This window comes from Mustela putorius, unplaced genomic scaffold, assembly GCF_011764305.1.
Source record: "Mustela putorius furo isolate JIRA1106 unplaced genomic scaffold, ASM1176430v1.1 tig00003972_pilon_pilon_pilon, whole genome shotgun sequence".
In the NCBI taxonomy this organism is placed as follows: Eukaryota; Metazoa; Chordata; class Mammalia; order Carnivora; family Mustelidae; genus Mustela; species Mustela putorius.
This window is the reverse complement of record NW_025422115.1, coordinates 16,464,387-16,488,670: the sequence shown is the minus strand read 5'-3', so window position 1 is coordinate 16,488,670 and position 24,284 is coordinate 16,464,387. Positions and strand designations below refer to the sequence as shown.

The window sequence follows — 24,284 nt, the reverse complement described above, 5'->3', positions numbered from 1 at the left end:
TGTCATCTTCAAATTGGCACAGTTTTATTTCTTCATAATCTGTATGTTTTTTCTTTCTTTTGCCTTATTGCACTGTGTAGGACTTTCAGGATATTGTGGAATAAGAATAATGAGAGTGGGCATCCTTGTCTTTTTCCCTATTTGGATGGAAAAGCAGTTTTTTTACTATGAAGTATGATGTTGGCTGTTGGATTTTGTAGATGCCCTTTAATTATGTTAAAGAAGTTCTACTCCTAGTTTGGCCAGGGTTTTCAAGATATTGGGTATTGGGTTTTGTCAATTAATTTATCTGTCAATAGATATGAACATGAAGATTTTCCTCTTTGGGCCATTAATATGATGAGTTACATTGATTAATTTTTAAATATTGAACCATACTTACATTCCTAGGATGAACCCCACTTGTTTATGGTACATTTTTCTTTTCATATATTACTGGATTCAATTTGCTGATATTTTGCTAAGAGTCTCTCTCTCTTTTTTTAAGATTTTATTTATTTATGATAGAGAGAGCATGAGTGGGGAGAGAAGCAGACAGGTAGGGATAAGGGGAGAGAATCTGAACTAGATTCTGTGCTGAGCACAGACACCCCCCCCCCACCCCAGGGCTTGATCTCACAACCATGAAATCATGACCTGACCCAAAACCAAGAGCCGAAACTTAACTGAGCCACCCAGGCACCCCCTTTGCTAAGAATTTTTATGTTTATGTTCATGAGGAATATTGGTCTAGTTTTGATTGGTTTATTTTGGAAGTTGTGTGCTGTTTTGCTGGTTTGGGCATCAGAGTAAAGCAGATCTCAAAAAATCTCCTTTTTCACTTTCTAGAATACATTGTCTAGAATTGGTATTATTTCCTCTTGAAATGTTTGGCAGAAATAGAGAGTAAAACCATTTTCTCCTTAGTTGTTTTTATTTTGTTTTGTTTGTGGAAGGCTTTTAATATAAATTCAATGTCTTTTATAGTTATAGGGCTATGTAGTTATCTGTTTTTATCTGAGGTGAGTTTTGGTAGCTTGTGATTTTCAAGAGATTGATCTATTTAATCTAAGTTGTCAAATTTAAGTATTTTAGTATTTAGTATTTTAGTATCTATTGCTCATACTGTTCCCTGCCCCCTTTTTTTAGTATCTGTAAGGTCTGTAGTGATAGCTTTTATTCCTAATAGTGGTAATTTGTATTTTCTCCTTGTCAGCCTCACTAGAAATTTATAATTTTATTAATATTTTTGAAGAATCAGCCTTAGGTTTTATTGTTTTTCTCCTTTCCGTTTCAATAGTTTCTGCGCTTAGCTTTTTTTTTTCTCTAATTTCGGCATACTTTGGGTTGATTTTTGTTGTATTCTATTTTTTTTTAAGATTTTATTTATTTATTTGTCTCAGAGAGAGAGCACAGGCAGGGAGAGCAGCAGGCAGAGGGAGAAACAGGGAGAAGGAGAAGTTGAGCAGGGAACCTGATATGGGACTGGATCCCATGATGCTGGATCATAACATGAGGGCAGATGCTTAACCAACTGAGCCACTCAGGTGTCCCTAATTATTTTAAAGATTTATTTCCTGATTGATTAGAGAGAGAGAGAGTGTGTGTGTGTGAGAGAGAGAGAGAACAAGCAGGGGAGGGGCAGAGGGAGAGAGAGAGAATCAGACTCCCTGCTGAGCACAGACCGCACCCCCCATGCAGGGCTTGTTCCCAGGACCCTTATATAATGACCTGAGTCAAAATCAGAACCCAGATGTTTAACTGACTGAGCCACCCAGGTGTGTCTGTCATATTCTAATTTAATGATAGAATCTTAGATTATTAAATTATTAGTTTGAAACTTTCCTTTTGTAATATAACCATTTAATACTGTAGCTTTCCCAGTAAGCACTGCTTTAACTGCATCCCACAAATTTGGAAACTTTGTAATTTATTTTGTTCAGTTCAAAATATTTTATAATTTCTCTTTAGTCTTCCTCTTTGAATCAAGGATTATTCATTTAGACAATTTCCAAGTGTTTAGAGAATTTCCTGTTATCTCTGTTTTTTTCTACTTTTTATGATCAGAGAACATTCTTTATGATTTTTGTTCTTTTAAATATCTTAAGGTTTTTTCATGATCTAGGTTATGGTGTATCTTGGTAAATGTTTCATGTATATTTGCAAAGAATGTATATTCTGCTATTGTTGGATAAAGTATTCTATAAATGTCAATTAGTTTCAGTTGCTCGTTGGTATTGTTTAGCTCTTCTGTATCCTTACTGAATTGTTTGTCCACTGTTTGCTGAGAGAGGAGGTTTCCAACTATAATGGTAGATTTATCTATTTCTCCTTTCAGTTTTGTCAGTTTTTGTTCTTACGTTTTGAGTCACTCTTCTTAGGTTCATACACATTTAAGAGTTGTTACACCTTCTTGGTGAATTGACATTTTATCATTTTTCATTTTATCTTCAAAGGTTTCTCTTCATCCCTGTCAATTTTCTTTACTTTGGTAGTATAACCACTCCAGCTTTAGTTTGATTAGAGCTTTCAGTTTATATTTTTCCTTCTTTGTACTTTAAACCCATCTGTATCATTATATTTGAAATGAGTTTCTTATAGATATCAAATAATTAGGTCATGATTTTTTTTTTAAGATTTTATTTATTTATTTATTTATTTGACAGAGAGTGAGCACAACTACTTGTGCTCAGGAAAAGAGAGAGGTAGAAGCAGGCTCTCCACTCAGCAGGGAGTCCAATACAGGACTCAGTCCCAGGACTCGGATCATGACCTTAGCCAAATTAGCTGCTTAACTAACTGAGCCACCCTAGCCCCTCAGGTCATGGTTTTTCAAAAATCCGTTCTCATAGTCTCTTTTAAACGGTGTGTTTATACTATTCTATAGTATGCATAATATTTGCATCTAATGTAATTGACATGTTTGAATTTAGGTCTACCATTTATTTTCTGTTTCCACTCTTTTACATCCTGTTTTCTCTTTCCTGCCTTATTTAAACATCTTTTGGTTTTCCATTTAATTCACCTATTGTGTTTTTTACTATACTTCTTTTATTTTTTAAGATTTTATTTTTTATTTGACACAGAGAGAGAGAGACAGAGAGAGCACAAGCAGGCAGGGCAGCAGGCAGAGGGAGAGGGAGAAGCAAGCTCCCCATTGAGCAGAGAGCCCAACACAGGGCTCAGTAAGAGGATCCTAGGATCAATACCTAAGCTGAAGGCAGATGCTCAACTGACTGAGCCACCCAGGTACCCCTACTATATGTCTTTGTTTAAAAAAAAAAAAAATTAGTATGCTCTATGGATTACAATGTACTTATTAAATTTTTTATAACTACAGTCAATATTTTACCACTTCAGATAAAAGGTAGGCACTGTATCACTATATATAGGTGGCTTTATCCCCTCCCCACCTCCCCACTTTAGGATATAGTTACCTTATATATTATATTATATGCATTGAAAACTGTACCAGGTGATATTATAATTTTTGCTTTTACCTATCAAACATATTTTGAAGAATTCAGAAGAAGAATATTTACCCTTTCTCTTTTTCATTATTTTTAATCTTCTGAATTCCATCTGATAACATTTCTCTTTGCCTGAAAAAAGAAAAAAACAGGTCTTTTGTAGCATATCTGCTGGTAACATTTTCTCTTGGTCTCCTTCATCCAGTGTCTTTATTTGACCTTACTCCCTGAGGAACGTTTTGATGAATATAGAATTCCTAGTTGATAGTTCTTTCCTTTCAGCACTTTAAAAATATTGTGCCATTTCATACTGGCCTCATGGTTTCTGATGAGAAATCCATAGTGTTTCAAGTCAGTTCCCTAAAACTATTGTTTTTCTTTGGGGGGACTTCAAACTATGTTTGTTTTTTGTTTTCATCAGTTGGGTTAGGATGTCCTGGTATGGATTTCTTTAGATTTCAGCAAGTTCAGTGAGCTTTTTTGATCTGTGAGTTTATGTCTTGCCAAATTTGGGAATTTTTTAGACATCCAATTTTTTTAGCCCCATAATCTTTTTCTTTTCCTTTTGGGACACCAGGAGCATAAGGATAGACCTCAGGTTATTTTTCCAAGAATCCCTGAGGCTCTTTTGATTTTTAAAAAATTTTATTTCTCTTTCTTGGTCAGATTGAATTGTATAATTTCTATTAACAGTTCTCAAGTTAATGGACTCTTCCTTTTCATCTGCTATTCAGCCCTCCCAGTGAATTTTTTCATTTAAAAATGTATTTTACAACAAAAACCATAGGTAAGAGTAAGAAAATAGGAAGCACAGAAGCCCCCCCCCCCAAATTAAAGTATATCTGTAAGGAAAAAAAAGTATATCTGTAAGAATCAGTCAAGAGAAACCCAAGGTAAAAGGATGTAAAAATGGTACCAAATATGTGAAACATGAAGGGGAAGGGAGTAAAGAATGAGTTCAAATTTAAGTGAATATTATCTTAATATATATTGCTATATGTAGATGTTATATATGGTAATCACAAATCAAAAAAACACTGATATGCAAAACCTAAAGAGTACGAAACCCAAGTATATCACTAAACAAAACCAGCAAACCATGAAAGAAAAAGAAAGGATCAGAGAAAAACCACAAAACAACCACAATACAAGTAACAAAGTTGCAATAAATACATATCAATTAATAATTACTTCAAATGTAACTGGACTAATGCTCCAATCAAGAGACATAGGGTGAAAGTGGATAAAAAAAATGAAACCCATATATATGCTGTCTACAGGAGACTCATGTCAGACCTAAATATACCTGCAGATTGAAAGTGAGGGGATGGAGAAACATTTATCATGCAAATGGATGTAAAAAGAAAGCAGAGTAGCAATGTTTATATTGTGCAAAATAGACTTTAAGACAAAGTCTGTAAAAAGACAAAGAAGGACACTGCATAATAATAACGGGGACAATCCAACAAGAAAATATAACAGTTGTGAATATTTATGCATCCAACATGAGAGCACCCAAATACATAAAATAGCTAATAACAAACATAAAGAAATCAGTAATACTACAGTAATAGTAGGGGATTGTAATACCCACTTACATTAATGACAGATCATCTAAAGAAAATCAAGACTGAAGGAGTAGCTTTGAATGACACACTGAACCAGAGGGATTTAACAGATACATTCAGAACAGTCCATCTGAAAACAGAAGAAAACACATTCTTTTCAAGTGCACATGGAACAGCTTCCAGAATAGATCCTATATTAAACCACATAGTAAGCCTCAAAACGGTTGAAGTTATACCATGCATCTTTTCTGACCCCAATGCTATGAAGTTAGAAATCAACCATAAGAAGAAATATGGAAAGGCCACAAATACATGGAGGTTAAGTAACATGCTACTAAACAAGGAATGTGTCAACTAAGAAATCAAAGAAGAAATAAAAAATTACGTGGAGAGAAATGAAAATGAAAACAAAATGGTGCAAAAATCTTTGGGATGCAGGAAAAGCGATTCTAAGGGAAGTTTATGAAATACAGGCCTACTTCAAGGAACAAGAAAAATCTCAAATGAACAACCTAACCTTACACCTTAAAGAGGCTAGAAAAAGAACAAATGAAGGAAATGATAAAGATTAGAGTTTGAGACCCATTTTGAGGGCAGAAATTACTTTTTAAAAAAAAAAAAGCAGAAATAAATGATAGAGAAACAAACACAGTAGCACAGATCAATGAAACCAGAAACTAAGTAATAATAATAATAATAATAATAAAACAAATCAGTGAAACCAGGAGCTAGTTCTTTAGAAAAGATCACAAAATTGATAAGCCTCTTTCTGGACTCATTAAAAAGAGAGAGAGAGAGAGAGAGAGAGAGAGAGAAAGGCTTCAAATAAAAATCACCAATGAAAGAGGAACTATAATAACCAACACCACAGGCTTCTGTGGTAATTATAAGAGAATATTGTGAAAAACTATACGCCAAAAAATAGACAACATAGGAGAAATGGATAAATTCCTAGAAATGTATAACCTACCAAAACTAAACAGGAAGAAATAGAAAATTTGAACAGACTGATTACCAGCAAGGTGATTGAATCAGTAATCAAAAAACTCCCAACAAACAAAAGTCCAGGACGAGACGGCTTCACAGGGAAATTCTACCAAACATTGTTTTGAACATTCAAAGAAGAGTTAAAACCTAGTCTACTCAAATTATTTCAAAAAATAGGAGAAGGAAAACTTCCAAATTCATTCTATGAGGCAAGTATCATCCTGAAACCAAAAACCAGGTGAAGATACCATAAAAAAAGAGAACTTCAGGCCAATATCTCTGATGAACATAGATGTAAAAATCCTCAACAAAATACCAGCAAACAGAATCTAACAGTACACTAAAAAGCATCATTTACCACAATCAAGTGGGATTTATTTCTGGGATGCAAGGATGGTTCAATACTCACAAGTCAATTAACATGATTGAATTGATTGATCAACACATCAGTAAAAAAAAAATAGGATAAGAACATATAATCATTTCAGTAGATGCAGAAAAGGTATTTGACAAAGCACAACATCTGTTCATGGTAAAAACCTTCAACAAAGTAAGTTTAGAGAGAGTATACCTCAATATAATAAAGGCCATGTATGAAAAACCCACCGCTAATATCCTCAATGGGGAAAAACTGAGAGTTTTCCCTCTAAGGTCAGGAACAAGACAAGGATGTCCACTCTCACCACTTCAACTGAGCATAGTACTGGAAGTCCTAGCCACAGCAGTTGGACAATAAAGCAAAATAAAAGGCATTTGAACTGGTAAGGGAGAAGTAAACCTTTCATTCTTCATAGATGACATGCATCTGTATACAGAAAACACTAAAGACTCCCAAAAAACTATTAGAACTGATAAATGAATTCAGTATATTAGTAGGAGACAAAATCAATATACAGAAATCTGTTGCATTTCTACACACTAATAATGAAACAACAGAAAGAGAAATCAAGAAAATAATCCTATTACAATTTCACCAAAAATAATGCAATACCTACAAATAAACCTAACCAAAGAGGTGAATGACCTATACTCTGAAAAGTATAAAACAGTGATGAAGGAAATTGAAATAGAAAGACATTCTATGCTCATGGATTAGAAGAACAAATATAGTTAAAATGTCTATACTACCTAAAGCAATCTACACATTTAATGCAATCCCTGTCAAAATACCAACAGCATTATTCACAGAACTACAACAACAACAACAACAAAATCCTAAAATTTAAAGGAATTACAAAAGGCCCCAAATTGTAAAAGCAATTTGGAAAAATAAAAGCAAACCTGGAGGTACCATAATTCCAGACTTCAAATTATATTGCAAACCAGTAGTAATCAAAACAATATAGTAGTGCCACAAAAATAGAAACATAGATCAATGGAACAGAATAGAAAGCATGGAAAACTCACAATTATATGGTCAGTTAATCTTGCACAAAGCAAGAGAGAATATCCAATGGGAAAAAGACAGTCTCTTTAACAAATGATGGTGGGAATGCTGGTCAGTTACATGCAAAAGAATGAAATTGGGCCATTTTCTTTAACATACACAAAAATAAGTTAAAAATGGATTAAAAACCTAAATGTGATACCTGAAACCATAAAAATCTGAGGAGAGATCACAGGCAGTGTAATTTGTCTGCCACTGGCAAATTTTTTCTAGATATGTCTCCTGAAGCAACAGAAACAAAAGCAAAAATAAACTATTGGGACCACATAAAAATAAAAAGCTTCTGCGCGGTAAAGGAAACAATCAACAAAATTGAAAAGCAGCCTACTGAATGGGAGAAGATATTTGCAAATAACATATCTGGTTAAGAGTTAGTATCCAAAATATATGAAGAACTTAAGTCAATGCCCCAAAACCAAGTAACCCAATTTAAAAATTTCCAGAAGAAATGAACAGACATTTCTCCAAAAAAGACATCCAGATTGTCAATAGACACATGAAAAGACACATCCAGATGCTTAACATCACTCATCATCAGGGAAATGCAAATCAAATCTACATTAGATATCACCTCACACATGTCAGAATGGCTAAAATAACAAAACACAAGAAATGACGAGTGTTGGCAAGGATGTGGAGAAAAGAGAACTTTGGTGCACTGTTGGTGGAAATTCAAACTGGTGCAGCCACTGTGAAAAACAGTGTGAAGAATCCCCAAAAAGTTAAAAATAGAGCTATCCTATGATCAAGTAATCATGCTACTGCTTATTTGCAACAACAACAAAAAAGCAAAATTACTAATCCAAAGGGGTACGTACACCTGTATGTTTAAAGCAGCATTATTTACAATAGCCAAATTAGGGAAGCAGTGCCAGTGTCCATCAAATGATGAGTGGATAAAGAAGACACATAGACACACACACACACACACACACACACACAGAGTAGTACTATTTAGTCATAACAACAAATTTTTGCCATTTGCAACAACATAGGTAGAGCTAGAGAGTATAATGCTAAGTGAAATAAATCATAGAAAGACAAATAACATATGCTTTAACTCAAATGTAGAGTTCAAGAAACAAAGGAGCAAAGGAGAGAGAAAGAGGGAAACCAAGAAACAGACTCTATGCTATAGAGTACAAACTGATGGTTACCAGAGCGGGGGAGGTCAGTGGGGGGGGGGTTGGTGATACAGATCATGGAGATTAAAGAGTAGACCTGTGGTGATGATCACTGGGTAATGTAAGGAATTGTTGACTCACTAATTGTACACCTGAAAGTAATATAACTCTATGTTAACTATGCTGGAATTAAAATCTCAAAATAAAATAAATAAAATGTATTTTTAATTCCAAAATTTCCAGTTGGTTATTCTTTATACCTTACATTTCTTTGCTGCAACTTTCTAGCTTTCCTTTTAATTCAAGAGTTTTTATCCTTAAATGTTCAAGGTTTTGTTTTTTGTTTTTTGTTTTTTGTTTTTTAGCAGTGACCTTAATGTCTTTGTCAGATATTTCCACCATCTTTGTCATCTTGACATTGGCATCTGTTGATTGTCTTTTTCCATGGGCTTCTTCATTTGTCAAGTAATTTTAGATATCCTGGGTAGTTTGAATATTGTAAGTCTTTATTTTTATTATTTTTTTTTAAGATTTTATTTATTTATTTGAGAGAGAGAGATCACAAGTAGGCAGAGAGTTAGGCAGAGAAAGAAGGGGAAGCAGGCTCCCCGCTGAGCAGAGAGCCCGATGCGGGGCTCGATCCCAGGACACTGAGATCATGACCTGAGCTGAAGACAGCAGCTTAATCCACTGAGCCACCCAGGCACCCCTGTAAGTCTTTATTTTTAATACATTGTACCAGTCTCATATTTACATCGCTACAGTATGCCCTTATCTGCAGATTCGGGTACCTAAGACTAGGCATGATTCTTACTTGCTTCTCCTCCTTTTCCCTCCCTCCTCAGGTATTTAGCTTCAGTTTTCTCTGATCTGCTAATTTACTTCATTCTCTGAATGAATATTATACAATGTACTAAGTACAGTTCTAGGCACTGAGGATTCATTAATGAAGAAAATAGACAAAAATGCCTGCTTTTATGGAGCACATATTCTAGCAGGGGGAAACAAGCATCAACAATAAAGCTAATAAGTTAGTTGCATTATACATTAGTAGGTGATAATCTCCTATGGGCAAAAATACAGTATGATAGTGGGATTGGAAGTGGGAGACCGAGTTGGGGTTGAAATTTTAAATAGCCTAGTAAGAATAGGAATCATTGACAAGAGGACATTTGAGCAAAGAGTTGAACCCATTTGCTTTCCAACTTCTAAAAGTTCATTAATATCTGTCATCTGATACTGTCTCCTTGTTCTTTATTCCTTTGCTATTACTATAGTGGAATTTCAGAGCCAAGAAAAATTCATAAAGCCAACAAAAAGTTCTATAAGAGTAATTCTCTGGAAAATTAAACATAACAATATTTATATGATTCTGGTTGTATTCTTTCTTCCATTTTCCTAAGTGAAATAAAAGGTAACTTTTATAGCAACTATAATCATTTGCTTCTTATAATTTCTTAATCCTTTTTATTATTCGTGTCCTCTTTGGACAGGACCCAGGGTAGTTTTAATAATTTTCCTCATAAGAAGCACCAGAAGTTTTTCTTACTCATTTATTTTTATTGAAGTGAAAAATTGACATAACAAAATTGATCATTTTAAATTCAGAATTTAATGGCATTATAGTGTATTCACAATGTTATGCAATCCCTACCTCTATCAAGTTCCAAAACATTTTCATCACCCCAAAACAAAACCTTTTAATCTATTAAGCAGATATTCTCCATTCCCCAGCTCCTGTCAACTCTTAATCTGCTTTCAATTTGTATGGTTTTACCTATTCTCAGTATTTCACATGAATAGAATCATACAACATGTGACTGATTGTATATCGCTTCCTTTATTAGAATAATGTTTTTCAGTTTCATCCATGTCATAGCATGTATTGATACTTCCTTTTTACAGCTGAATGATATCCCATCATATGTGTATAGTACATTTTGTTTATTCATTCATCTGTCAGTGACACTTGGGTTGCCTCTACCTTTTAACTCTTGTGAATAATGCTACTATGAATCTTTACATTTGAGTCCCTCTTTTTAATTCTTTTGGGTGCACACCGAGCAGTAGAATTGCTGGGTTCTGTGGTAATTCCTGTTTAACATTTTGAAAAACTGCCACAGTGTTTTCCACAGTTATGTTCTCACGAGCAAATCTACAATCTTTCAAGTCCTTGTTATTTTTCATTTTGAAAATTATAACCATCCTAGTAGATTGAAGTTTTGTCTCATTGTGGATTTGATTTCCATTTTACTTTGTCAGCCATTTTTAATCTTTTTTTTAATATATTCAATTCCTTTGCATATTTTAAAATTAGGTTTCTTGTCTTTTGTTATTGAGTTGTGAGAGTTGTTTATATATCCTGAATAAAAGTGTCTTTATCTGATGTATGGTTTACACATATTTTCTTCTGTCATGTAGATTGTCTTTTCACTTTCTTATAGTGTCTTTTGATGCACAAAGGTTTTTAATTTTGAAGTAGCCTAATATACCTATATTTTCCTTTGTTGCTTGTGTTTTTGATGTCATATCTAAGCATCCATTGCCAAATACAAGATATCAAAATTTCCTCCTATGTTTTCTTCTAAAAGTTTTATAGTTTTAGTGCTGACATTGAGGTCATTGATACATTTTGATTTAATTTTTGTATATGATGTGAGGTAGAGGGTCCAACTTTAATCTCTCACATGTCTATATTAATTGTGGCAGCACTGTTTGTTGAAGAGATTTTTCTTTCCCCCATTGAATGAATGGTCTTAGCAACTTTGTCAAAACTCAATTATTTCTGGGCTTCCAGTTCTATTTCAGTTGTCCATCCTTCTGTCGTTACCATGCTGTTTTGATTACTGTAGCTTTTGAATTTGGAACTGTGAGTCTTCCAACTTTGTTTATCTTTTTCAGGATTTTTTGGTTATTCAGGATCCCTTCAGATTCTGTTTGAATTTTACAGTCAACTAGTCAATTTCTACATAAAGTGCAGCTGAGATTCTGCTATGGATTGCATTGACTCACTAGATTAATTTGGGGAATATTGCCATTTTTACAATATTGTTTTTTAACCCATGAATATGGGATTTTTTTCATTTATTTAGGTTTCTTTTCATTTCTTTCCGTAATGTTTTGTAGTTTTTAGTATATAATCTTGCTCTTCCTTGATTTTTTTTTTTAAGATTTTATTTATTTATCAGAGGGGGGGAGAGAGAGCAAGCACAGGCAGACAGAATGGCAGGCAGAGGCAGAGGGAGAAGCAGGCTCCCTGCCGAGCAAGGAGCCTGATGTGGGACTCGATCCCAGGATGCTGGGATCATGACCTGAGCCGAAGGCAGCTGCTTAACCAACTGAGCCACCCAGGCGTCCCTCTTCCTTGATTTCTTTGTAAGGGTTTTTTGATGCTATTATAAGTGGAATTGTTTTCTTAATTTTCTTTTCAGGATGTTCATGTTTAGTATGTAAACATACAACTGTTTTTGTTTGTTTTTTTTTTTTTTTTAGATTTTATTTATTTATTTGACAGAGATCACAAGTAGGCAGAGAGGCAGGCAGAGAGAGGGGAGGAAGCAGGCTCCCCGCTGAGCAGAGAGCCTGATGTGGGACTCGATCCCAGGACCCTGAGATCATGACCTGAGCCGAAGGCAGCGGCTTAACCCACTGAGCCACCCAGGCGCCCCACGACTGTTTTTTTAATGTATTAAACTTGTATCCTGTAACTTCGCAAAATTTGTTTATGGTGTTTGAGTGTGTATTCTTTAGAATTTTCTATTAATAAGATCATGTGATCTATAAGTAAAGATAATTTTACTTCCCCCTTTACAACTTGGCTTTTTTTTTTTTTTTTTTTTTTCCCTGGCTGGAACTTCCAGGACAGTATTGAATAGAAGTAGTGAACACAGGAATCCTTGTCTTGTTGTTGATCTCAAGGGAAAAGCTTTCAGTCTTCCACCATTGAATATAATACTAGCTATAGATTTTGTATTAATGTCCCCTACTGTGTTTTTCACTCTCACTTTGAAGGTATTCCAATTCCAGTTACTCCACATCCTTTCCAGCATTCACTATAGTTACAATGTATCATTTTAGCCATTTTAGTCATACATAGTGGTGTTTTATTGGAATTTTAATTCACTTTTCACTGATGACTCATACATTGTACACTTTTCCATGTGCTTTTGGCCATAGCATTTGTTTTTGAGGGGGTCTTTTACATTAAAAATCAATGTCTTATACTTTACCATGTAAATTTATATTGAATACAGCAGGAGTTGGGCCCCCTTAATGTTTAGTTTAGGTCCCTTAGCTGTTAGTACTGATGTGGATCACTTTTCTAGTAAAGGTCTGAAAAATTTAGGCCACAGATAAAATGTTCAGTGAACATTAAAAATTTTTGAACATTTAAACATTTTAAAGAAGCAGGAGAAAATAATTTTTCATTTTTTGTTTTTGTTAATAGGTGAATAATTGTAGCTGTTAGATGGGTTAAAACTTTTTAAAGAATTCAGTTGGATAGAAGTTGTGTTATGCCAAGGGCATACTTGTGCTTCTGAATGATACAGATGATAAAGGTATTCACATTTACTTGTCAGCAAATGGATATCATTGTGTTTGGCTAATCGTCTAACCATCCCTGAAAATGGAGCTGTCTCCACCTGGCTGTAATTAGGGTTGGATTGTTTTATGCGTCAGACACACTAAAGTTGCTTTAATTCCTGGGTCCCACACAGCTTTCTAGTTATTCTGCTCATTTTCTGCATCTTCAAAGTGTTCATCCATTTCTCACAAAATATTTGAACTAGTGCAAACAGAAATATATAACCAGGTTGCCATATTATTAGCATTTTTACTCTCAGATATTGAAATGTAGGACTGGAGAATGGCTCAGAAACCGTGTAATAGCCTTGAGAGCTGTCCTTTGAAAAGAAATTCATTGAAGTAAGGATGATAAAAGAGCCCAGGGGGTACAATAAAATGTGACAGGAACACTGTAAAGTCCATAATCTCTCTCAGTTTGAAATATCTGTCAGCGATTGTCTACTCCTATGAAGTTTTGTGACATTTGGAATTAAATTTTAGTCATTTTAGCTTATGAAGGGGTGTCCTGATTTACTTGATCTGTTTTTTAGTGGCATGATTTTTGTCTGCTTACTTATAAATGACTTTAGGAGAGCTAACATTTTTTAAACATTTGTTATTTGCCTTGCATGATGCTAGTCTCTCTTCTTACATCATCTCTAATCCTCATTACAATCTTGTAACCCCAGTTTACAGGTGAAACAAAATCTCAAAGCATTCTTTCTTTTTTTTTTTTTTAAAGATTTTATTTTATTTATTTGACACACAGAGATCACAAGTAGGCAGAGAGGCAGGCAGAGAGAGAGGGAGGAAGCAGGCTCCCTGCCTAGCAGAGAGCCCCATGCGGGGCTCAAACCCAGGACCCTGAGATCATGACCTGAGCCGAAGGCAGAGGTTTTAATCCACTGAGCCACCCAGGTGCCCCTCAAAGCATTATTTCTTGCCTAAAGTCACAGAGCACAGTAAATGGTGATTTGAACTCATTCATCTGATCCTAAATCTTGTGGGTTTTCTACGTATACCAGTGATTCTGAGTCCATTCCAATTAAAATAGAATTTCTGGATTAAACTTTAATGTGTGAGTAGCAATCCTAGGTTAATCCCAGGTTAATAATGTGCATTTAGGGTTAGAAACCACTGAATAACATCCTATGCTTACTCTTGTAAGACTATATACTTAAGTAGAAGAGAGAGTATAGTAAAAGGACATGTTTTCCTTTAAAAATATGTGCAGTGTTGTCCATTTATCTCTGCCAAAACGTATCTATTTGAAACTTCAGTGGTAGGTGGTATACTGAGAACATGCTGAAGCTTCCCTTTGCTACTTCACAGTTTTAAAAATAATCCTTCTTTCCTCTTCCAAAAATATACAGTATCAATTGAACACAACTGTGAAAGGGAAAAAAAGAGCAAAACTGGCCAAAGTTTATGAAGAACTCTTAAAAAGTAGGATTGGAATTCAGATGAGAACTATAATCTGAGCCACAAACAGGAATGTAATACTATAAAATACATGACTATAGGGATACTTTATGTCTAGCTTGCCAGACAAGCAGACATATGGATCTGTCTCTCCCCATCTTCATTCTTCCTTGGTGTGTATGATGTAAAAACAGGCTTTGTGGGTGTTCTTAAAAGTCAGAGCAGTGCCCCAGTGTTGTCAATATCCAGAAAGGATAGTAAACCCCCAAAACACAAGTTATCCACGTTTACTACCCAGTAAAAAATTTTTCCCCTTTCCTTAAAAAAAATAAAAGTTGCTTTAATGACATACATCAGTCACAGACCAACAGGATATCTGTAAAGCCTAACAAAGATAAGCCCATAAAAATCACAAAATATTTAAAGGACACTAATATTATAAAGGAAGGTACCAAACTGTATAAAGGAAAGGATTAAAGGAAACAAAGTTAATAGAGAAAGCAATACAGAGCTTTAGAATAAATATAATATTTTCAGAGACATGCAGGATGGCACTGTATTCATTTTAAAAAGACAATTTAAAAGCCTTTTGAAGTTGAGAACAGTTTAAAAGGAAGGTCAGAGAATTGTGAAGGAGAACAGTAAGTTGAGAGGCATGAAGTAATCCATCTCTGTTTGTGCTTAGAGAGATGTGTGGAGTGATATTCAACTCCTGTTAACACTTTGTCCTTCTGTGTTATGGATATTGGTTGGTTTCTTGCTTACAATTTTGTACTTCTATGTGTTATGTAAGTTTTTTAGAGAAGCATTCTATAAAAATTATTTGCTTAAATAAAATAAATGAATTAAACAAGTTAAAGATTTTTTTAAAGAATGATAAAAATCAAAGAAAAAGAAGACCCAAATCAATAAAGATAAAAGCAGAAATCCAATAGTAGGATTGAATGATAAAAGAAACCTATAAAAATAGGTAAATCTAGGCAAGTCTAAACAAGAAAAAAAAGATACTCATCAATATTAGAAATAAAAAGAAACCAAAACTAAACACAAAGAGATTTGTAAGGTTTTAAGAACTCTCTATATTAAAGATTATACTAATAAAATATGAAGGCCTAGATTCAGTGGGTAATTTTTAGAAAAATATGATTTATTCACATTGTCACAAGATAAAAATTTTAATTAGCTAATAATTAATGAGAATGAATTGACAAGAAATTTAAAGATATGGCCCAGGTTTTGAAGATGAGTTCTAAGAAACTACTAAGGAAATCTTATGTTAACTAGCATTGCATAAAAAAAAGATAGGGTCCTAGCCAACTGGTTTTATGATGCCAATGTAACCCAAACCAAAGAGGGATATGGGTGGGGGGAAGCAACACTTCTGGAGACAACACTAAAAAAAATCATAAATAATACAATATTAACAAATTGAATTTATCAATTATTTATGTGGAATTTGTCCCAGGAATGCAAGGGTGGTTCAGCATTATAAAATCTATCTGTGTCATTTATTTTCTTAGTTATTAAAGGAGAAAACTTGCAATTGTCTCAGGAATGCCCCAAACCAAAAAGCTTTCAATAAAATGCAGCACCATGGTTCTGGCATAAGGAAAGACAGCTAGATCAATAATATGGGTCTGAGAAAGACCCATGTATAGCTCTCAATTTAAGTGTGGTATTTTAAATGAGTGTAAATGTGGTATTTTAAATCAATATTTAACAAATGGACTATTCAATAAAGGATGTGCATTTAGAAAGATACATTAAATCTTGTGGCGCCTGAGTAGCTCAGTCAGTTGTACCTAACTCTTGGTTTTAGCTCAGGTTGTCATTTCAGGATCATGAGATTGACCCCCATGACTGTCTCCATGCTCAGTGGGATGTCTGCTTGAGATTCTTTCCCCCTCCCTCTCCTTTCTCCCTGCTCCTCCCTCCCCCACTTGTTCTCTCGCTCCTAAACAAATAAAATCTTTTTAAAAGGATATATTAAATGTTTAGCGTAATTCACAAAAATAAATTCTAACCGTAATAAAAATATAAATATAAGAAACATTTTACAACTCTTGGAAGCAAGTGTTTATGACCATGAGATAGGAAAGGCCTTGAATGAGCTATCAAACTTAAAAGCCATTAAAAACAAAAAGATAAATAAGTTTAGACATATCAAAATTTAAAACTTCTTTATAAGAAAAGACACTCTAAAGAAAAGGATAAGTGCTGGACTTAAAAAAATTTTTTTCAATGAATAAAGCAGATAAAGTATTTATATTCATAATAAGAGAAAGACCAGAGGAAATAGAAAAAGGAGCCAAGAGTGTGAGCAGGGAATTAAAAGAAAACAGCCAATAAACACTGGGAAAGTTGTGTATTCTTACTGATAGTCAGGGAAATGCTAATTTTAAAGACAATAAAATTGTTTTAATCTACCATATTGGCAGAAATTTTTAATTGATATATCCAGTAGTAGTAAGTATAGAGAAACAGATACTCTCTTAGTAATTGTGGGGTTTTAAAATTGTGGAGTCATTACCTAGATGAACCTGGTAATATTTATATACCTTTTAGAATGAAATATATTCTGAAATATATTCTTAATCTTTATTGTCTATACCCTTCTTTAATCCTGAGCCTGGTACTTTGTCCTTATTTTACCTATGAGGAATAGAATTCAGAGAGAACAGACAGATGGCAGAATTAGAACTTTTATCCAGGTCTCCTAGTGCCAGTATAGTGGCACTAGGTGCCAGAATTGTACTCTGTAATTGTTCCTAAATGAAAAAGTAGCATGAGCCAAAGTTTAGAGGTAGGTCAATGCATGTCATGTCTGGGGAATGCTTAAGTAGTCCTGCATGATTAGAGGGTGGTTGAAGGGAATGCACCGAGAGATGGGACTGGAATAGCTAAGCTGAGATCAAATCATGCGTTAATGTTTTTCTTTTGTGAACACCGAAGATCCACCAAAGGTTTGTGAGCAGTGACTAATAGTGTGGCTTAGGAGTAAGATTTGAGGGAGGAAGACTAGATGGGTAAGGCAGTTGTTTAAGTGAGAAAATGAGGACTTCAAAATAGGCTGGCCAATGTGGATTTGACAAGGAGAAGGCAGGGACAGGAGGCATGGAGGTGGAGTTGACCAACAAAGAACCTGGCACCAGATACCTGAAAGAGATCGCTCTTAGCTTAACCTGGTGGGATTTGAAATCTATATTGAAGGTAGAGCTAACAAGAGATAAACAGATGGATCGGATTGGAGAAGAGAGGGCAGAGAGTAAGAAAAAAAAATGTTGGTTTTTGATAGAACAGGTGGGTGGATGGTAGACCATTCACTGACATTGGAAGACTTTGCAAGTAGAGAGATTAGATGTTAATAGTTCTGTTTTGACCTTGTTAAGTGTTGGGTGACTCTTAGACATCCAAGTGGAGATGTTAAGGCAGTTGTATAAAGGAGACTAGAATTTTAAAAAGAGAGGTATGGGCTTGAGGCAGAGTTTGAGAGTGGTAAGCATCTATCTAGATTAGATGGTAGCCAAAGCCATGGGACTGAATAAAATCACTTAGGGAAAGAGAATGGATAAGGAGGTGGGAAAAGTGTTAAGGGATATTCTTGGTCACTCCAACAGTGAGAGAATGTATTATGGAAGAAGCTAACAAAACAGGCTGAGAAGAACTGGCTGATCAGGTAGAAAGAAAACCAGAGGACTATGGTACCCCCAGAAATTGGAGGAGGAAGTATTTCAAAAGGAGGGAGTAGTCAACTGTAAGAAATGCTAATTTAAGTTTTGATAAAGTGAGAGTAGAGAATTGGTCAGTGGCCTTGGGGGAGATAAAGTCCTTGGTGACCTTACTTAGCACTATTTCAGTGAAGTGATGGGAACAAAAACCTGAATGGAGTGGTTGAGAAAATGGATGAGGGGAAAGTCAAGGTATTCTTTGAGGAGTTTTGTTCTGGAAGGTAATGGAGGAATGCAGGGAGGGATGATAAGATAAAAATCAAATGATCAGATCTATTTTCCCCACTCAAGTATGAGGCCAGGTCATCAGGCTTAGAGTAAGCTAGTAGTTAAGTTGGCATTTTACTAGTAGAACAATGAAAGGAGGGACAGGGGTGTTTGCAAAGTGAAAAAACAGGGTTGTTCATGGAATTTAATCTGGGTAAAGATGGAAGTGAGAATACTGATTACAATGATAAAGGCAATGATTTTATATCTTGGTGAGATTGATGAATTGTTTGTGTAAGGATCTGCATTCTGTGTAAGCGAGCATTCCAGGAGATATATGATTCATGTGGGCTGTGAGCCACTGTTGAAGCATTTGCAATAGCTTTGGGTCATAACGGAGTCTCGTCTTAGAGCAAATATCTGTTTTTCAAATTTCACAGTATATTTAAACACAAGCAGAGGTACTTATTTTTTAAAAAGTGAATTTAGGGGCACCTGGGTGGCTCAGTCATTAAGTGTCTGCCTTCAGCTCAGGTCATGATCCCAGGGTTCTGGGATGGAGCCCTGCAATCAGCTTCTGCTCAAGCCGCTGGCCGGCTTCTCCCTCTCACTCCCCTTGCTTGTGTTCCCTTTCTTGCTGTCTCTCTCTGTGTCAAATAACTTTTTAAAAATCTTTTAAAAAGGAAAGGTGAATTTACATCAGTGTGTAAGAAGATATTGGTCATCAACTTGTTAGTTTTAATTAGTTAATGGTCAGAGGAAAGGAGGTTAACAATTGTTGTGTCACAAATTTAGTTTTTAGGGGTGCCTGGGTGGCTTAGTTGGTTCAGCATCTGTGCAGGTCGTGATCTCAAGATCCTGGTAGGGCTCTTTGCTCAGTGGGAAGCCTGCTTCTCTCTCTCCCTCTGCCAGTACCCCTGCATGTGCTTTCACTCTTTCTCTGTCAAATAAATAAACAAATAAAATAAAAACACATTTAGCTTTTAAAGTATTAAATGAACAACTGTTGCATTGTCCCTGCATATATTATAATTTTTCACATAAAGTAATTGCTCAAGTATTTCTGGCATTTTGAATCTATTTAATTTAATTTCAATATTTTGCTCCCATCTGAAAATAAAAATTATATTCTAAAAACCTTTTTTCCCTGCAAGGAGATTCTGAAGTTCAATTTAATTTGGACAGTTTCTCATACTGAAAATGCCATCTTTAATTCCCTGAGTTATGCTTAATTATCCAGTTGCAACTTGTTCTCAGTAAAACTTTGTCTTTAATTTTAGCTGCTTGCCTTTGCTTGGGAAGCTATTACAGTTTTCTTTTAATGAATTAAATTTGCCCCTGTGTTGGAAGACTTGATGAAAAGTGGACTGAGTTTGCTAAACCACTAGGGATTTCTTTTATATTGAAACTCACTTATATGTAGCTTTTCACATACTTCTGAGCTTCTCTGAAAGAAATCTCATCAGATTAGTAGGGCCTATTAGAATTTTTTTAACTACCAAATTTGTATTATAGAAAAGTTAGAATGATTACTCTCTAATCTATTCTCTGCTAGCTAGTATTTAATAGTGAATTTGGGAGGACTTTTTTCCAAGTGTCTTATAGCATTGTATTTTTACTATAATTATTGAATGCATTTGAACAGGTTCCTGGGGATTATTGTACATTGCTGATCCTTTTTTTTTTTTTACAGCTTTAATCAATTACGGATATTATATATATGACCAACACTGGGATGGGCTATAGGGAGTACAAATAAAGTACAAAGTGAGGTCCCAGAAAAAAAAATGTTTAACAAAAATAAATGAGGTACCAGATATTAGCATTCCTTTTTGATGTTTATATTTAGCCCCTCATTTTGCTTTTCACTTCTTAATACTAACTAGCACTGCATGTTTTTTTTAAAGATTTTATTTATTAATTTATTTGACAGAGAGAGAGAGAGAGATCACAAGTAGGCAGAGCAGCTAGAGAGAGAGGGGGAAGCAGGCTCCTCGCTGAGCAGAGAGCCCGATGCGGGACTGGATCCCAGGACCCTGAGATCATGACCTGAGCCGAAGGCAGAGGCTTAACCCACTGAGCCACCCAGGCGCCCCAGCACTGCATGTTTTAAACCAAATTATACTTCTTGCTGTTTTATAAATATTCGGCACTGATGTTTCTGTCTTTGCTATGCTGGTTCTCTTCCACCTTCTTTCCAATTCTGAGTCATCTTTCCTCACTAAGACTCATTTCAAATGCTATATCCTGCATGACATTTCTCCAGACACCTTCTTTATCCAATAAGTACCTTATAGTGCCACTTTTGTGTTTGCCCTGTTTTAAGTGTTATCCCCCTTCTTGAAATTAGCTCCTCAAGAGCAATGTCTCATTTTCCTGATCGTTGTGTATACCATGTATAGCTGGCATATAGTAATCACAAAATAATATTTGTTGAATTAAAGATCAGAAACAGCTAAGGAAAAATAACAGATATGACAAGAATAGCCAGCAGTCAAAGCTCTGCTGATAAGTGATAAATGTTGAGTTACCAGATAGGTGAGGACTTAAGCTGAGCCTCACACTCGGGACCTTAAAGTGAAACCAATCGGAGTGGGCTACTGAGTGTCTCAGTGGGTTAAGCCTCTGCCTTTGGCTCAGGTCATGATCTCAGGGTCCCGGGATAGAGTCCCGCATAGGGCTCTCTGCTCGGCGGGGAGCCTGCTTCCTCCCTCCCCTCTCTCTGCCTGGCTCTCTGCCTACTTGTGACCTCTCTCTGTCAAATAAATAAATAAAATCTAAAACAAAAACAAAAACAGCCAGAGTAAGTGCTGTGAGAATGATAAATTCCATTTTTAAATGGCATTAAAATGGATAAATATTGGGAGAATTCATAGTCATTGAATTTCCCTGGTTACAATAGAGTTACACTTTCCTTCATTTTATGAATGATGTAGCCTTTTCATACTGTGAAATACTAGAAACAAAATCCTGTCTAGACTAGAAAGCCTTCCTACATGTTCTTAGGGTAAGGATGTCTCTGTAGGTGATAACTAGCCATATTGTGAAAGACTATAAATCCCAATGAAGTGATCTGCCTAATAGTCCTTTTAAATGCAATTTGGGACCCTAAAGGTTGTTTTCATTCTCAGAGGCTTACAGCTGATCTCTGTTTATAACTCCAGGTTTTCTAAAGGATTGCCAGGTTCAGAATGAGGAAATAGGTGTTGAAGAGCTGCCAGAATGAGAATCACTGGAGTAGCCTGATTTAAAAAAAAGATTTCTGGGGGCTGTATATCCTGAGTAATAGAGAAGCCACATGTATGTGACTATGGCAGAACCAAGGTTCCCGAAGAAGAGGGAAGCTGGTGTTGGCTGTCAAATGAAGGACGTAAAACCCCAGGGCCCTCAGTATTTTTAGGGGCCCATGAAAATGTTTTAATGTCTTTTAAAATCAGAAGGAAGAAAAGGAACTTCGATTAAGCAAAATGTTTTAACATATTTGTCTTAATACCAGAACAGTCACAAAATATCATTTTTGAATTTTTTATGGAGGAAGAACCACAAAGACAAAAGTATCCAGGGCCCACAGAAGTCACAGGGCAGCCCTGCCCAAGACCTACCCAAATTTCTCAAGATTGGTGCTAGACTGTGAAAGAGCTACAAATTTGGGCAGACATGTGATATTTTAATCTAGCTCTTCTCCCTCTCTGCATCCCAGTGTCTTCATCTGTATAATGAGTTGTTCTCTTTTTTCAAGTATGGGTCATTTATTTATTTAAGTAATCTCCATGCCCACCTTGGGACTTGAACTCACAGCCCAAGATCAAGAATCACATATTTTACCAACTGAGCTAGCCAGGCTCCCCTGTATAAGAGAAGTTTGGACCAGGCAACCTGTGAGGGCTTTTGCAGGCATACTTCCTTAAGTGAAATCTGGCATCAGACAAGTTCCAGGCTAAAGCAGATATCTAACATGACCTTAATGTGAATTCAGGTCATGTGATAACTGACGTAGACACAGAACAGGGCTGATACCCCCCCAATATTTTCTGTGTCCCGTTAGAACTAATTGTTCGGAAATGGTAAGAACATAAATTATGTGATATTAGCATAAAGTATGTGATATTAGCATGCAACTGGTAAAAGGCTAGAAGTAGTAAAATGCCTTGTATGTTTTAAGTACTCAGTAGTAAATATTTAATGTTTAAAATAATGATATAGGCTATTACTATTAGCTCGTTTTCTTAAGAGAAATCTGTATTTACCAGAGAAAGTATTAATCTGTGAGGTTTTTTTCTTATTCTTTACAGAAGAATAACTGAAAACATTTTGGGTTATATTTGGTTATGTGTTGGTTTTTCTGATGGGCAGTAAAGCCAAGTTTAGTGAGCTCCTAAAGAGGGAGAGGACCTAAGGGGATTGCCCACTGAAAACATTTTGGAGATGGTCATATCTAAAGTATTTCAGTCTCATTTCTGTAAATTGTAAGATTCTATAAATTAAGCCCAGAGCTCATTTAAATTGTTTCCTATTTATTTATAAGGTTTTATTCTTCTCTGTTTAATCCAAAATATGTGCTAAATTAAAATATTAAAGCAGTATGTCTCTTTGTATGTTGTCCATTTTTTAAGATTATTGTTGGCGAAGGGTCATTCCTTATTTGATGTTCTTTCTAGAATAAATCGACCTCTATATCACTTATATTTCTCCAACATCCTTCTTTTCTTAGGGATATCATACTGATAGAAAACAGGATGATTTAATGGATGCCTACAGAATATATGATTTGAAAGGTAAATTTGCTGAAGAAAAGTATTACAAATTGACAATGAAATTAAGCCTAGATTGCTTTGATTGTTTTTTTTTTTTACCCTGTCCACTAATTACAACTACTTAGACGTATATCAGAAGCACCTGAGGGGCACCTGAGGGGCACCTAGGTGACTCAGTTTGTTAAGCATCTGGCTCTTGATTTCGGCTTGGGTTGTGATCTCAGGGATCGAGCCCATGTTGGGCTCTGTGCTGGATGTGGAACCTGCTCGAGATTCTCTCTCCCCTCTTCTCCTGCCCCTCCCCCCACTTGTGCTCTCTCCACCCCACACCCCAAATAAATGAATAAAATCTTAAGGAAAAAAAAATTCACCTGAACTACTTCTTAAAAATAAACATGTCTGTGCATCATCTAAGACCTGCTAGTGTAGTATCCATGGGCATGTAACCCCTGGATCTATATTCGAAAAAGATCCAAGGTCATCCTGATAGGCTGAAAACGGCTGCACTATGTAGTCAAGTAGAAGGAAGCATGGACTTTGGTATTATTAGATCTGAATCCAGAGTCCAGACCTGCCACAGTCTAAGTGTATAAGCCCAGATCTAGACCTATGACCAAGTTACTTACCTTTCTGAATTTCAGTGTCCTTGTCTATATAATAAGAATGGTAATTCTTTTTTTTTTTTTTTTTTAAGAACAGTAATATTTTCTAAGGCTTAGAACTTGGTGGGGGTTGGTTAAAGGAGAAAATAGATGAAAAGTGCTTTACATACAGTAAAGTGATAGCTAGTGTTGATATTCTAGTAGCATGGCGTTATCCTCATTTTTCATCTTGACTTACGAAGAATGAGGTTTTTCTGTATCCAAAAGAATATTTATGCAGCACTTCCTCTAGTTCTCTTTTAATTAAGCAAATCTGCTTTGGGCTTTGAACTTTCCTCCAAGTTTGCATTTGGACTACTCAGAGAATAGTGGCAGAGAAAATATGTGGCATCTTGCTTTTCAGTTTCTCTAGCATCCTCTGGAGTAGCTA

At 35.4% G+C, this 24,284-nt stretch overlaps 1 protein-coding gene across 5 annotated transcripts in view; it reads left to right on the top strand.

Moving 5' to 3' along the window:
• The window catches only part of PEAK1 (pseudopodium enriched atypical kinase 1), a 309,411-nt gene that overhangs the window by 160,077 nt on the left and 125,050 nt on the right, over positions 1–24,284 (top strand). The window lies entirely within an intron of this gene.